Genomic DNA, 15,817 nt, shown 5'->3' with positions numbered 1-15,817 from the left:
GCTGTTGGACAGGACAAGTTAAAAAAAAAAAAAAAAAAAAAAAAAAATTATTGTGTAATCTGTTTCCTCAAAAATTTTGAGTTCACTGAACTTATTCGGGTTTACAGTGCACACATGACACACACATATTTCACATATGTCTCACACATCTCACACATATTTCACACATGTCTCACACATCTCACACATGTCTCACACATGTCTCACACATGACACACACATGTCTCACACGTGTCTTATAAATGTCTCACACACATCTCACACATTTCTCACACATGTCTCCCATGTCTCACACATGTCTCACACATGTCTCACACATGTCTCACACATTTCTCACATGTCTCAAACATGTCTCACACATGACATACATGTCTTATACATGTCTCAAACATGTCTCACACGTCTCACACACATGTCTCAAACATTTCTCACACGTGTCTTATACATGTCTCACATGTGTCTTATACATGTCTCACACACATTTCACACATGTCTCACATGTCTCACACGTCTCACACATGTCTCACACATTCTTGTTATGAAGATAATCTTTTTTAGCCGTGTCACCATTAATAATAAATCTCTATCTGGGGGTTTGTGCTTCGCCTGAAGGATTTGGAGAACATTTGAGTCAAAACCATTTCAGAATAAAACTGAATTAAATCTGATTCTGTTCAATGCTGATTTATAAATATTTGACAAGAAGATCAGACAAGAAATCTCCATCCACCCATCCATCCATCCATCCATCCATCCATCCATCCATCCATCCATCCATCCATCCATCCATCCATCCATCCATCCATCCATCCATCTTCTAAACCTGCTGTATCCATTTTGGGGTTGCTCAGGTTGCCAGAAACGGTCTTGGCTTCTGTTGGGTGAATTGCGCAGGTCGCCAGTCTGGCCCAGAGCACGCAATCACTCCCACAACACAATTTTCATCATGCAGACGATACACGGTTGTATTTATCCACTAAACCTGACCAGAATGACCATATAGAGAAACTGAATCCCTGCATCTGAGACTCCAGATTCCAGTTGACTCGTCTGTGGTTCTGTAACTGAACATGTACTTCTTCTCTGCTCCTGCACCTGGTTGTAGACCCACCCCTCTGGGTCGTCTGGCGCCCCCGTCCCTCAACCCCATCTGGATGATGCTGGACTATTTAAACATGTAGTTGTAGGGTTAGATAAGTTAATTCTTCTCTAAGAGTTCTGGTAATCGCCTCTCCGTCCTGGGGGAGGATCCCTCCTTCATGTGGGCACCCCTTGAGATTTCTGCTTTTTTTCCCAAAGTCCGTTTTTTTGAGTTTTAGTTTTTCCTCACCGTGAAGGAGGGTCTAAGGGCATGGATGTCCAGTTTAGCTTTGTCTGTGTAGTTAGTTCATTTTAGTATTTTCCTGTTGAATTCTATGTATTCATGATCCTTTTGAGTTCATGTTTACTTTACAATTACCGGTATGAAGCCCATCGAGACGACGGCTGTTGTGAATTTGGGCTATACAAATAAAATTGAATTGAATTGAATTGAACACACACACATGCACGTCTAGGCATGATTTAGAGTAACCAATGAACCCATGAAGTGTGTTTTTGGACTGTAGGAGGAGGGAAGGCCCACATGCATGCAGGGAACATGTAGGTTCCATACGGGGGGGGGGTCAGCTGGGATTTGAACCAGGGTTTTCTCACTGTGAGGCGAGGATGCTGATCACTCTTCCTCTGTGCAGCCCTCCAACCTTCCTGACATCTTCATTAGAAACAAAGGACATGCCCAAATCTCCGCTGGAAATCTTCCAAACAGCGGTTTCCTTCAAAAGTGTCATGATTTCACAAGGATGAGGAACCCAGATGCTGCAACCCAGAAGGAAGACAGGTAAGTGGATGATGAGAAAGGATTTATTGTTTTCTCCAGAGGTGAAGATGGTTGGTTTGAAGAGTGTCCAGACTAGACGTGGCTGTGGCGAGGCTGGAGGGTCTTGAAGCGGTTAGCGGGTGCCGAGGGTTTCCGATCTCCTGAGGCGTAGAATGAAAGGTCCGCGCTGCCGTCACTCGTGAGAGGTTGGATCCATAAGGGGTAACAAACTGGCGATGAGTAGAGGCGTTGGATCTCCTTATGAAGCTGCAGCAGAGATTTGATTTTATTGATTTATTTCAAGCATTGTAGTCAAAGCAATAAAGAATTTACACATATTTATCAAACTCATTACAGAAATGATGAAATGCAGAGATTAAAAAGACAGAAAACAAAGCAGAAATGTCACTTAAATCATATATGCTTAATTAAATACAGTGATCATTAACTGAGGTATAAGTAGAGTTTGATTTATTGCTTGAAAAGGAGTGGGAAGAAGGAAGCTTATATGATCCATCCGCTACTGAGTTCATTCATAGTTTGTAAATTGGTGTTTGTCTCCACTCTTATAGATAGGAATCACTTTGGCTATTTTCATTTGGTTTGGGAATCTCCCAGTTCGTAATGATAAGTTACATATGTATGTTAGAGGCTTAGATACACTATGAATGACTTTTTTCACCACCTTCATATCTATATCCTCACAATGTTTTGAGTTTTTACTCTTGAAATTATTCACAATTGATATCAGTTCATTTTCGTTCACATCAGAGAGAAAGATTGAGTGTGGCATCCTTTCGATGGGTGGATTATTGTCTTTGCTAGTTTTGCATTTTGGAATTTCCGCTGCCAACTCTGGACCCAGGTTTACAAAGTCATCATTGAGACCGTTTGTTGCTACATTGATGTCATAGCTTTGACCCTTCTCATCTGTAAAGTAATCTGGATAAGTTCACTTTTTTGTCCCATTTTTAACGATGTTATTTAATATTTCCCAAACTCGCTTTACGTTGTATTTATTTTCATTCAGTAGATTATTGAAGTATACTTTTTTACTGTAACGTGTTATTTCAGTTAGTTTATTTTTATATGACTTATATCTTTGTTCAGTTTCTCTTGTCCTCTGTTTTAAGAATTTTTTATAGAGGTTATTTTTGTAGACCGGTGGTTAACCAAGGGCATTTGGCAAATTTGTTCTTGAATTTATAAATTGGACAGTTCTTATTGTAAAGTGAGCTAAATATTTCTAAATAACATTTATAAGCGATATCGACATCTTTCTCTCTGTACACAGAGTTCCAGTTTTGTCTGGATGAGTCATTATTCAGAGCATTCACGGTTTTTTCATTTCTTAACCTTTTATAGACTGGTTCTTTTATCATTTTCTTTGTCTTCACCTTGATGTCAAATAGTGCAAAAACTGGTAAATGATCAGTTATGTCACATATCATTAGTCCACTTATATGAGTGTATTCTATATTATTTGTAAAAATCTTATCAATGAGAGTAGCACTTTGAGTAGTGATTCTGCTGGGTCTTGTTATGGTTGGATAGAAACTCATAGCATACATTCTGCTGATAAAGTCGTCGGTGGCTTTATGTTTGCTGGGGTTTATCAGATCCATATTGAAGTCTCCACAGATGTATAATATTTTGTTATTTAGAGAGGTAAACATCTTTTCCATCCAGTCACTGAACACTTCTAAGCTTGACCCTGGCGACCTCTAAACACAGCTTATCATGACATTTTTCCCTGAATTGTTACATATTTCAATTGTAAGACATTCCAGTATTCTATCCACTGCCACAGACAATTTATCAATTACCATAAACTTCATATTTTTTTCCACATATATTGCGACTCCTCCACCTTTTTTGTTTACTCTGTTCACATAGTTAAGTTCATAGTTCTCCAATTCAAAGTCAGCGTCCTTGTCGCGGCTGAACCAAGTCTCAGATATGGTTATGATATCAAAGGAATGCCCGATGTTCTGTAAATAGTCCTTGATGTCTACATGCTTCTGCTGTTAAAGTGAATGATTGACAGTTTTTCTTCTGGGTTAACAGAGTTTTTAAAGTCATCTATGCTGTAATATTTGCAGTCCATATTAACAGTGGAAAAGAATTGATCAGGGTCGATGTCTTGAAGGTTTTTGTCATTATCACTGAATATTTTAAGGTCGGTTTGCTCACCATTCAGATCTCTCTGAGAGTTGTGGTTGCGGGTGACTGTTGAAGAAAAAGTTTTGTTTTTTTCAGAAGCCATGGATTGTAGAGTTCGTCTCCTCATCTCGTAAGACCAGCATCTTCACATATCTCTTGTTAAGACTGTAGTTGGTAAATATTTTTCCAAATCTTGCAGGCTCCTGATAAGAACAACCTTGGACTGCTCAGGGGAGCCACAGAGTGTGGCATAAAATTTACAGTCTTTTACCCAGGTTCCTTGAATTTTCCCCTGCTTTTTCAAGTAACGTGCTCTTCTGGCGATGTCGGCATTCCTTTTCGTGAGGTTGTCATTCATGAAAACATTGGTTCCCCTCACATTTCTTCCTTGCTTCAATAAAGCTGCTTTCTGTTTCCGATTGACAAACTTTAAGAGGATTGCTGGTTTGTAGGTGTCTTTTTTCCTGGGAAGCGGTCTGCAGATCTCCACAGTGTTGGTGTCCATAGAAATGCCATTGGACTTTAGGAGCTCCTCCACCTGTTTTTCCACAGAGCTCATCTCCTGCTCGTCGGATTCCTCACCGTTCCCGGCGGTCACTGCATGCGCGTATGACCGGGGTTTGATTTTCAATCCGGTGATTATCACGTCGTTAGATCTGGAGATCTGCTCTTGGTCATCCATTCGTTTTTCAATTATATCCATCCTGTTGAAACACTGCTCCTGCAGAGCCCGGACCTGCTTCACCTCTCCGACAGCATCCAGAATTTGTCCGTGAACAATCTTCATAGCTTTGATCTCTTCCAGCACAAAATCAAGTGTCTTCCTCAAGTCCTCATATTCCTCAGACACCGAGTTTCTTCTCGGTGGCATGTTTAGGAATTGCTTTTCTCAATATGCGGTAAATAGAGTTGAGAACTGCAGCTGCTCTATGCCTGCGTGGCGTCTTCTCCGAGAGCCGGAAGTCGACTCGGTGAGATGAGGAGAGTGATGGCAGCTGGTGGCAATCAGGAACATCAGCGGCAAGCTGGATGGAGGAGGAGACTGCCAGGCACCATGGCAGTACCCCCCCCCCTCAACAACCGCCTCCAGGCAGTCCGGGACGCCGATCCGGGTGGGCCCGATAAAAGGCGGAGATGAGGGCAGGGTCCAGGATAAGGGAACGGGAGACCCAAGAGCGTTCCTCTGGTCCGTAGCCCTCCCAATCCACGAGGAACTGGTGGCCGCGACCCCGGCGGCGGACGTCCAAAATCCGGCTGACCGTATAAGCTGGAGCGCCGTCGATGAGCCGGGTGGGCAGAGGGGAAGCGGACGGTGGGCAAAGCGCGCTGTCAACAACAGGTTTGATCTGGGAGATGTGAAATGTAGGATGGACCTTGAGAGCTGCCGGGAGCCGGAGACGGACACAGGTGGGGTTGATGATCTTGTCCACAATGTAGGGACCAATGAAGCGGGGAGCGAGCTTGCGAGAGGTGGCCTGAATGGGGATATTTCGAGATGACAACCAGACTTTCTGACCGGGATGATACGCAGGGACCCACCACTCGATGACGATTGGCCATACGGCAGTTGGTCTCCCTAGTGTGAAGCAGTGCCGCCCTGGTCTGGTGCCAGATGCTCTGACAACGACGGAGATGGTCTTGTACAGAGGGGACAGCGAGGTCCAATTCGTGAGATGGGAACAGAGGTGGTGAAAATCCCAGAGCAGCTTCGAACGGGGACAGGCCTGTGGCGGAAGAGGGGTGAGTGTTGTGCGCGTATTCAGCCCAAACTAGATACCTGGACCAGTCAGAGGAGTTCCGGTCGGCGAGACAATGTAGTGATGTTTCGAGCTCTTGGTTAGCTCTTTCAGCTTGGCCGCTAGATTGGGGATGATAGCCTGAGGACAGGCTGACTGTGGCCCCCAAGGCACCACAGAAGGCCTTCCAAACCTTGGAGAAAAACTGGGGGCCCCGATCCTTGACAATGCCCACGGGAATACCATGGTGACGGAACACATGCTGGACCAGGATCTCAGTGGTTTCAGTGGCTGTGGGCAACTGTGGGAGCGGGATAAAATGGACAAATTTAGACAAGCGGTCTATGACCGTGAGAACGAACATGTTTCTCTGAGAAGGTGGGAGACCGGTCACAAAGTCCGGGGCAATGTGGGACCAGGGACGCCCGGGAGTGGACAACGGATGGAGGAAACCAGACGGTGGTGAGTTGGAGGTCTTGGAGCGGGCGCAGGTGGTACAGGCAGACACATACTCCTTAACGTCCTTAGTCATGGAGGGCCAGAAAAAACGCCGACGGAGGAGGCAGAGAGTCCTGGTGACCCCGCCGTGACAGGCAATACGTGAGGCGTGGGCCCAGGTGATGACGTCGGACCTCAGAGACCGGGGTAAATAAAGAGTTCCGTCAGGCGGTTCTGGGTGATTGGGTTCCTCACCTTGAGCTTGCATCACTTTATTTTCAATGTCTCAGGTGACGTTTCCAACGATGCAAGTGGAGAGAATGATGGGGGTCGTGGTGCCGTCCTGGTCATCAGAGGAGCAGTATTTCCGTGAGAGGGCGTCCGGCTTAATATTTCGGCTTCCTGGTCTGTAGGTTATGGTGAAATTGAAACAATCAAAGAATAGGCACCAGCGGGCTTGACGGTAGATTCAGTCTCTTGGCGGAGCGAAGGTATGAAAGGTTCCTGTGCTCAGTCCAAACAATAAACGGATGAACCGCACCCTCCAGCCAGTGACGCCACTCTTACAGCGCTAATTTAATAGCGAGTAGTTCACGGTTGCCCACATCATAGTTGCGCTCAGCAGGAGACAGTTTCTTAGAAAAGAAAGCGCAGGGCTTTAATTTGCCGGAGGACTCTTCCCGCTGACATAATACAGCCCCGACGCCTGAGTCGGAGGCGTCGACCTCGACCACGAATTGTCTAGCTGGGTCGGGTTGTATTAGTATGGGGGCGGTGCTGAAGAGGTTCTTGAGAGTATCAAAGGCTTTTTGGGCATCCGTGTTCCATTGCTAGGCCCGAGCAGTGGAAGTGAGTTGCGTAAGGGGAGCCGCGATGGCACTGTAATTTCTAATAAACCGCCTGTAGAAATTGGCGAACCCCAAAAATTGCTGAAGTTACTTACGAGTAGTAGGGGGTTCCCACTTGGAGACGGCCTCGATTCTAGCGGGTCGGGTCGAATGCTACCTGCCTCGAAGATGTACCCTAAGAAGGGGATGACGGTGGAGTGAAACTGGCATTTTTCGGCTTTGACAAAAAGCTGATTTTCAGACAATCGTTGGAGTACCTGACGAACGTGGTTTCTGTGGTGATCAGGATGTTTAGAGTGGATCAGTATGTCATCAAGGTAAACAAAAACGAAGCGGTTGATAAAGTCCCGTAGGACGTCGTTTATGAGGCGCTGGAACACGGCAGGAGCGTTAGTGAACCCGAATGGCATGACGAGATACTCATAATGACCGAGAGGAGTTTTGAAAGCGGTTTTCCATTCATCACCCTCCTTGACCCGAACCAGATGATAAGCGTTTCGTAGGTCAAGCTTGGAAAATATACGGGCCTCCTGAATAGAATGAAAGACAGAGCTGATGAGCGGAAGGGAGTACTTGTCTTTAACTGTGATCTGATTTAGTTCTCGATAGTCAATGCATGGTCGGAGGGTTTTGTCCTTCTTCTCGACAAAAAAAACCCCTGCGCCGACAGGGGAGGAAGAAGGACGAATGTGCCCTGAGTAAAGCGCCTCTTGGATGTAAACCTCCATAGCTGCTTTCTCGGGGCCAGAGAGATTGAACAGCCTACTCTTAGGGAGAGGAGCACCATCCAATAAAGTGATGGAACAGTCGTAAGGCCGGTGGGGAGGTAAGGTACCGGCCTTAACTTTACTGAAGACGGTGTGAAGATCGTGGTAGCAACTAGGCATGTTAGACAGATCGATCTCTTCAGGAGATTTAATGGAGGCAGAATTAGCGGGTGGAACAGCGGATTGCAAACAGTTAGCGAGACAGAACTCGCTCCAACCGATAATGCGACGATGGACCCAATCAGATTGACGAAGCCAAGAGAACCCCAGAATGATGGGGTTCTGGGGGGTATGAGTTACGAAGAATCGGGCGAGTTCTCTATGATTACTAGAAGTAATTAATAACACCGGTTCCGTACGGTGAGTAATAACCGAAAGGTGCTGAGCCTCCAACCCAGCGGCTTTAACAGGGGAAGGAAGGGACTCGGTAGGCAGGGACAGGCGAGTAACTAGGCTGTGATCAATAAAATTCTGTTCAGCGCCGGAGTCAATCAAGGCGTGGAGATCCAGAGTTTCAGAAGCATGACTTAACTTGACAGGAATGAGGAGAAAATCTTTAGAAGATGACATGACATGACCCGCCCGCAGCCTGTCCTCTAGTGGGGGGTTTTGGAGTTTAAACGCAGGCTACATTGGTGTACCTGGTGTCCTGGTTTTCCGCAGTAAAAGCAGGCCCCTTCGATCCGGCGCCGCTGCCTCTCCTCTGCGGAAAGCTTGGAGTGCCCAATCTGCATGGGCTCGTCGGTCTGACTGCGAGAGGTTTCAGATTGGATTATAGGAGAAATGTGTGCCGCCGTACCTTGTGGTGGATTAGCAGGACTTCTGCGTGGAGGCTGAAGTCTTTCATGCTGTCGTTCACGTAAGCGGGTGTCCGAACGGAGAGCTGCCATGACGAGCTCCTCAAAAGAGTGGGCTTCTGGCTGCGAACACAGGTGGTCTTTAATGGCTTCATTTAAAGACGGATAGAAGACCCCTCTTAATGCTGGATCCGTCCAGGCGGCTTCCACCGCCAGGATTCTGAAGTCTATGACGTGGTCGCTCACTGAGTGATTTCGCTGCTTAAGAGCGAGAAGCTTCCGTGAGGCTTCCTCCTGCTTACGGGGTTGGTCAAAAACCAGCCTGAATTCATTAATGAAGCGCTCGTATGATAGGTGGGTGACAGGATTGGCGGCCAGGAAAGCCTGAGCCCACTGCAGCGCTTTATTGTGGAGTGAGTTTACGATTAGGGTAATCTTGCTGAGGTCGGAATCATAATACCTCGGAGCTTGCTGGAACAGTAGACTACATTGCAGCAGGAACCCTCCACAAGCTTCGACGTCGCCGAAGAATGGTTCCAGCTGTAGGCGGTAGTTTTCAGGTGACGGACCAGAAGCGGAAATGGCCGCGATGCTGGAAGCTCCGGGGGGCTGGCGCTTTCTGGCTCCTCTCTCTCTGTGTGGGGTGGGTGGTGCTGGGCCGGGGTCAGAAAAAACGGGGATGGGGCCCCTGGTCTGGGGGGGCCGGACCCCTATGCTGGGGGGTGGGGCTGGGGGACGGCTGTTTGACTACCGGGGGACAGTCTACCAGCTGTCCCTAACTTACCCCCTTCCTCATATAACCTCATATTAGGGTGAAGAGGTGGGGGGCTTAGCCTGCGATGCGCCTTGGGGGGGGGGGGCGCTACTTGGCAGTGGTCCCCCCTCCCATCATTGCTGTATTGAGTGGGCCCCCCCTCTTTCGGTTTTATTTGCACCTTAGAAATGTAGGGCCCTTGGTAGGGGGGGTGAGGGGATATCACTGTGAGTAATCAGGAGATGTCCCCTCAGTGTCCTACCCGCCAATTTTAACTGCACCCCCCTTAGTACACACACCCCTCCCCCTTCAAAATATACATTCCAACATAAACACACATACATGCACACACGTTTTGCAAGGAAGGTGGGACCTAGGACCATCTGTCCCTTACCCCTTCCCTGGTGGGGGTACGGGGCCCTTGGCAAACGGCCGTGTCCCCTGGGTGCCGGTTTCCTGGGCGCGGTGGTGCTCTCTCCGCACGGGGGGGGGGGGGGGGGGTGTTCACATCACACCTGGGCCGGGGGTGTCCGTGTCGCTGGGGGGTTGGCTGGCCCCTGCCTTGCTCCTCCCTGGATCAACCGTGGGCCGGGTGGGTGGCTGCCTGGAGTGCGGAGCGGGTCTCCCTTGGGGGGTACTGGCTCGTACCTGGGGTTGGGGCGGGGGGATGCCCGGAACTCCTGGGTGGTGATGGGCTGCTCGTCTGGGGCTGTGGGCACCCTTCTCGGGTGGGGCCCTGCGTTGGGCTTTCCCGGCTCGGCGGGGGGCTGCTCTCCTGGTTGGGCTGGGGCGGCGCTCCCTTTCCCCCCGTGCCTCCCTGCTCTCTGGCTCTGGGGGCCTCGCGGCGGTCCTGCTGGCCCTGGCCTGGGCGGCGGACTGGGTTGCCCGGGGGACGGTTGTTCCCTGCCTGTTCCCGTGTGGCGTTGGGGGTTCCGGCTGCTGCTGCGGCAGGGGGTCTTGGTGTGGGGATGGCTGGGCACTCTCCTTCCTTCTTTTCACATTCCACCGTCCATTTTAGAAAAACATGAACACTCACCTGAGCACAGGTGTTAGGTCACCTTTGCACTAATAGTTTGCATGACTGAATGACTGAAATATTTCACACTAGTTGGTTTGAAGGCATAAGTATGCGTGTGAACACTATCTGTTTTGTGTACATGTTGACATGTGGACATTTTTTTCAGCTAGCAGGTGTGTTGATAACATTTGAGTGTGTGTGTGGACAGGCCCCGCCCTTTTTGTACTACATTTGAACCTTACTGTAATGATAAACAACCAGTAAACTTGTTTCTTTATGCTGCTTCATGGTCTTATCCCCTCCTATTATCACCCTCCTACCCCCCCCCCTCTCTCTAACGTCCCTCTCTCTTCTTCCCTTTTTTCCTTTTCCGTCCGGTCCAACATCAAAGATTTTCAAACATGATTGAAATTAATAAAGTTTGGCCTCAATTACCAAAGGGGTTTATTCAGACATATCTCTGGTTTGTATGAAGATTAATAACCCCTGTTGTTTAAGTAAAATATGTCCAACACAAGAGGCCCTCAGCTCTCATCTGTCTGCCCAGCTGTTGGACAGGACAGGTTAAAAGAAAAAAAAAAGAAATAGACCCCAACGAGCCAGCAGGGGGCCAAAGAGTTGAGATTTTGAAGACAGATCAGTCCTGGAAGTGTGTGTGTGTGCGTGGGGGGGGGGGGGGGTAAACTGCATTTATTGACCCTCCTCGCAACTGGTCCCATCTGAGACCAGATCCAGGGACCTGAGACCAGAAGCATATTCTCAGCAGGACCAGGAGCTGCAGCATGAAGACAGACTCCAGAGTTCTAACCAAGCATTCAAAGTTTGGAACGTCCTTGAAGAAAAGTGTCCCAAATTGTTTTATCCAAGTGCTGTCAGACAAACCTAGAACCCATCGCTCTTCATTTTTATTAAAGAATTCCTTTGATGTTTCAGGAAGCTCTAATTATTTCCTTCATGATTTGGGTTTTTGCTGGAATAAGCGTGATAGCGCCGTCATCTACAGACGAGTAATGTAATTACTGATAAAGCAACTCGTGTAAACCCCTTTGAATGTCTAAATGATGGACTCCTGTTCCACTCAGGTGAGCCCCCCCCCCCCCGCACTGATAGGAATCTTCACATTTAATTAACTCACTTAAAGACGTTTCATCTCAGGCCTTCCAGCTGCACATATTAAAAACAAGCCTCATTCCAAAGAACAATTGGATGTGAGCGTCACTGCTGACCCAAAGTGGGGCTTTACCGCTACACCGTGGGGGACGCTACACAGACATCTAAACATCAGACCTCCTTCTCTCACGTCTATAAAGATGCTATAGGTCCAAGCTGTAAGAGAACTATCAGAGCTGTTACCTGAATCTGTCTGCAGACCTGTCTCAGCATCACGTTCTCAGTGGAGGACAAGTCTGAAGAATTCAGAAGAAACTTCTTTTCATCTATGAGGAATCATGCTTTTATTCAGGTTTCTGACCTTTAACCTCTATTTCCAACTGCAGTGTATTCTCATCAGCTGTTAAACACTGAGTGTGTTTCTCTGCCTTTGACTGTCCGCTGAGGGAGGATAAGCTGCTGGTTTGAAGGTCAAGCAGGAGGCAATGGGTCTCATGTTTTGGAGTCCTTGAAATGATCCAACTGTGTGTTTGAACCCTGCCACAGGCTGGACACTCCCCACAAGCTGGATACTTTACCACAAGCTGGACACTCCACCACAGGTCTGCGTCTCTGGTTGGTCTGGAAAGGTTTTAAATTCTCTGGAGACTCGAAAACCCGAAAAGGACCACTGATAAATGCTCTATCCATCCATCATCATTCTATCCATTATCCATCCATCCATACATGATGTCTCTGATGCAGGCATTCAGTTTCTCTATATGGTCACTTTCTTCAGGTTTAATAGATAAATACAACTGCGTATCATCTGCATAACAGTGAAAATTAATGCTGTGTTTCCTAATTATGTTTCCTAATGGTAGCATAAACAGGATGGGTCCCAAAACTGAGCCCTGTGGGACTCCATAGTTAACTCGACTGCACTGAGAGGAATGTCCATTTACATTAACGAACTGATACCTATCGGATAAATAGGATTCAAACCACTGGAGAGCAGATCCTCTGATCCCTATGTCCTGCTCTAATCTATGGAGTAAAATACTGTGGTCGATAGTGTCAAAGGCTGCACTGAGGTCTAACAGGACCAGAATAGAAAGTAGTCCCTTTTTCTGAGGCCAATAACAAGTCATTAGAGACTCTAACTAGAGCAGTTTCCGTGTTGTGGTGAGGTCCATTCAACCATTATCCATCCATCCATCCATCCATCCATCCATCCATCCATCCATCCATCCATCCATCCATCCATCCATCCATCCATCCAGAAGGTCCACCATCACCTTCAGGAGACATTTGTCCTTGAGAACTTGACACTCAGGTGTCAGTCACTGTTATCACATTTTAATTGCTTCCTTCCGCCCCCACCCCACTACCCTCTAATCGGAATCTGTCATTTCAAAGGTTCGGGTCTGTAACAAAGGGGACGTTGGTTATTATAATTTACATGTTGTTTGTTTGTTTTGTTGCTCCACCTGTAGTCAGATGTTCTTTCGGTTCCTCCTGTGTCACTTCCAGAGCTTCTCCTGTTTGCCTCTCAGAGCATCTGAGCCTTTTTCTGTCTTCTCACTCTCAAAATGGATCTGATCAGATGGTCTTTTAATTCAATCAACAGTATTTCTCCACGGCTGGACGGTGGCGCAGTGGTTAGCGTTCTTGCCTCAAAGAAGGCCTCCGGTTCAAGTCCCGGCTGAGGGATGTGAAAAACGACATCAATGGGGGACTTTTCTGTGTGGACTTTGCATGTTCTCCCCGTGTATGCGTGGGTTCTCTCCGGGGTCTCCAGCTTCCTCCCACCGTCCAAAAACATGCTTCATAGGTTAATTGGCAACTCCAAATTGTCCCTAGGTGTGAGAGTGAATGGGTGTGTGTTTGTGGACATTCTACCCTGCGACAGACTGGTGACCTGTCCAGGGCGTCCCCTGCCTTTGCCCACAGGATAGGCCAGGATAGGCTCCAGCAGCCCCGTGACCCCGAAAGGGAAAAGCGGTTAAGAAAATGAATGAAAAAAAAAAGTATTTCTCCACAATAACAACCAGGAAAGCCGACCCTTCCTGCCCAGATGGTAGTTTTGGGGCTGAATACACCAACGATGCATGGGGCAGGGTGTCTGTGGATGATGTAGAAGACATCGTCTTATTCAGATGTTTGAGAATCAGATTTCTGACAGCTGGAGAATCTGATGTATCCGGTAGTTTAGAAGCTCCTGACGCTTCTAGATGGGTTCTTGAAGTTCTATGGAGAAACACGACCAATAGCTCGAAGCCTTGCTTGCCCGGCAGTGCAGAGCGCTTGCAGTCCTTAGATTTGTACAAAGAACGGATGACAACATTATGCTCAGATCAGTGGAGACGGAAACAAATCACTCTGAATTTTCATCCATAGAAGCCAACCCACAGATAGACGGACGGACGGACATACGCCTTGGACTCTGGCCGCCTTAGACATCCCATAATCCACTTGGTCGAATCTGTACATTTTTCCCTGGGGGGGCTGATTGCTAATATGCCTAATTCCTCACAAAACTGCATTTCTTTGGGAACTTGAAAATTGTCCAGGTCATGCAGAATGGTAGAAAGATTCTGTTCCAGAAAGAAAGTTGGATCTGTCATCCACAGATAGAGAATAGATCTGAAGTTTTCAATCTGTCTTAGTGAAGACAGATGGATGAATTAAACTTCAACCAACATGCCCGACATGTCAGGTATGTGAAAAAACACAATCCTGTGTGATAACAGAAGACACTAAGAAGTCATGTCCAACCCTCCTCAGACTAGTTCAGTTTTATGAGTTACGTCAGGAATGATTGTAACAGTTAGTCTGCAACAAGAAGAGGTGGAGCCACTGACAGCAAGGACGAGGAGAACAACAATCAGTCTGAAGCTCATCAGACTGATGACATCATCAGACTGATCTGATGATGTCATGTGGATGAAAGGTGAAAAAAGAAGCCACTCCTCAACTTGAGGAGGTTTCAGTGGATGTTAGTCAGGCTGTAAAATCCAGACATGGGATTTAATGGAGGTGGGAGGGAGCAGCTGTCTGTGGACATCAGTGGGAGTAGAAAACAGTTCAGGAATCTGAGGAGGATGACACATGGCTTAAATCCACACATGAGGCTCTGCTTGTGAGCCTGGACTTCCTCCAGCATGGCGGTGAACGAGGTGTAAGGAGCGCTGATGTGAGCGCGCTCCGTCCACACATCTGAATCCAGTCATTTGCACATTGTTCATGATGGTGTTTGATTATATGAAGAAGAACACGGATGCTCTTCTTCTCTTTTGTTCACACATTTTGCCTGTGCGCTATCTTTTAATGAGATCAGGCTTCATTAAAGCAGCCCTCCCACCCAAACCCTCCTCAGGTCTGCAGCGATGGACAGCACATCTCAGCTCATCTCTGCTAATTAAAACAATGAAGCAAAAAGGAACAGGTGGTGTTAATGAAGCTGAGGAACATGCTTCAGCAGATCGGAGCTTGAAGGTCATGCAGGGTTTCGTAGGTTGGTTCTGGTCTGTCTTCATTGTCAGACTTCCTCTTTTTTTTAACAGTTCTCACAAGAACCGCCATGGCAACTACAGGAAATGTTTGGCTGCAGTTCCCTGAACCTCCTATGGAGGCCTTCCTACAGCCAGTTCATTAAATTATTTTCATCTTTGTCCCTGTTTGGAAACCAACCTGACACCTTCTTTTGTGGAGCTGGCATATTGTCCACATGGTGTGTGTGGATGTTTATGTGTGTGTGGATGTCCATGTGTGTGTGGATGTCCATGTGTGTGTGGATGTCCATGTGTGTGTTTGGATGTCCATGTGTGTGTGGATGTCCATGTGTGTGTAGATGTCTATGTGTGTGTGTGGATGTCCATGTGTGTGTGGATGTTTATGTGTGTGTGGATGTCCATGTGTGTGTGGATGTTTATGTGTGTGTGGATGTCCGTTTGTGTGTGGATGTCCATATGTGTGTGGATGTCCATGTGTGTGTGGATGTCCATGTGTGTGTGGATGTCCATGTGTATGTGGATGTTTATGTGTGTGTGGATGTCCGTGTGTGTGTGGATGTCCATGTGTGTGTGGATGTCCATGTGTGTGTTTGGATGTCCATGTGTGTGTGGATGTCCATGTGTGTGTAGATGTCTATGTGTGTGTGTGTGGATGTCCATGTGTGTGTGGATGTTTATGTGTGTGTGGATGTCCGTGTGTGTATGGATGTCCATGTGTGTGTGGATGTTTATGTGTGTGTGGATGTCCGTTTGTGTTGATGTCCATATGTGTGTGGATGTCCATGTGTGTGTGGATGTCCATGTGTGTGTGGATGTCCATGTGTGTGTGGATGT

General features: G+C 47.3%; 1 long non-coding RNA gene across 4 annotated transcripts in view; it reads right to left on the bottom strand.

The window, feature by feature from the left end:
• Nucleotides 1-1,768: 1,768 nt before the first annotated feature.
• LOC144988903 (uncharacterized) overlaps nucleotides 1,769-15,817 on the bottom strand; it is a 37,989-nt gene continuing 23,940 nt past the window's right edge. For all 4 annotated transcript variants that reach the window (XR_013652980.1, XR_013652982.1, XR_013652981.1 and 1 more), the window contains one exon: nucleotides 1,769-2,125. This is a non-coding gene — a long non-coding RNA (uncharacterized LOC144988903). The remainder of the gene's footprint in view (nucleotides 2,126-15,817) is intronic.

Source organism: Oryzias latipes, chromosome 21 (genome assembly GCF_053564925.1).
Source record: "Oryzias latipes strain Hd-rR chromosome 21, Olatipes_Hd-rR_3.1".
NCBI lineage: Eukaryota > Metazoa > Chordata > Actinopteri > Beloniformes > Adrianichthyidae > Oryzias > Oryzias latipes.
The sequence above is the reverse complement of the archived record's forward strand: the minus strand, read 5'-3'. Positions and strand labels throughout refer to the sequence as shown.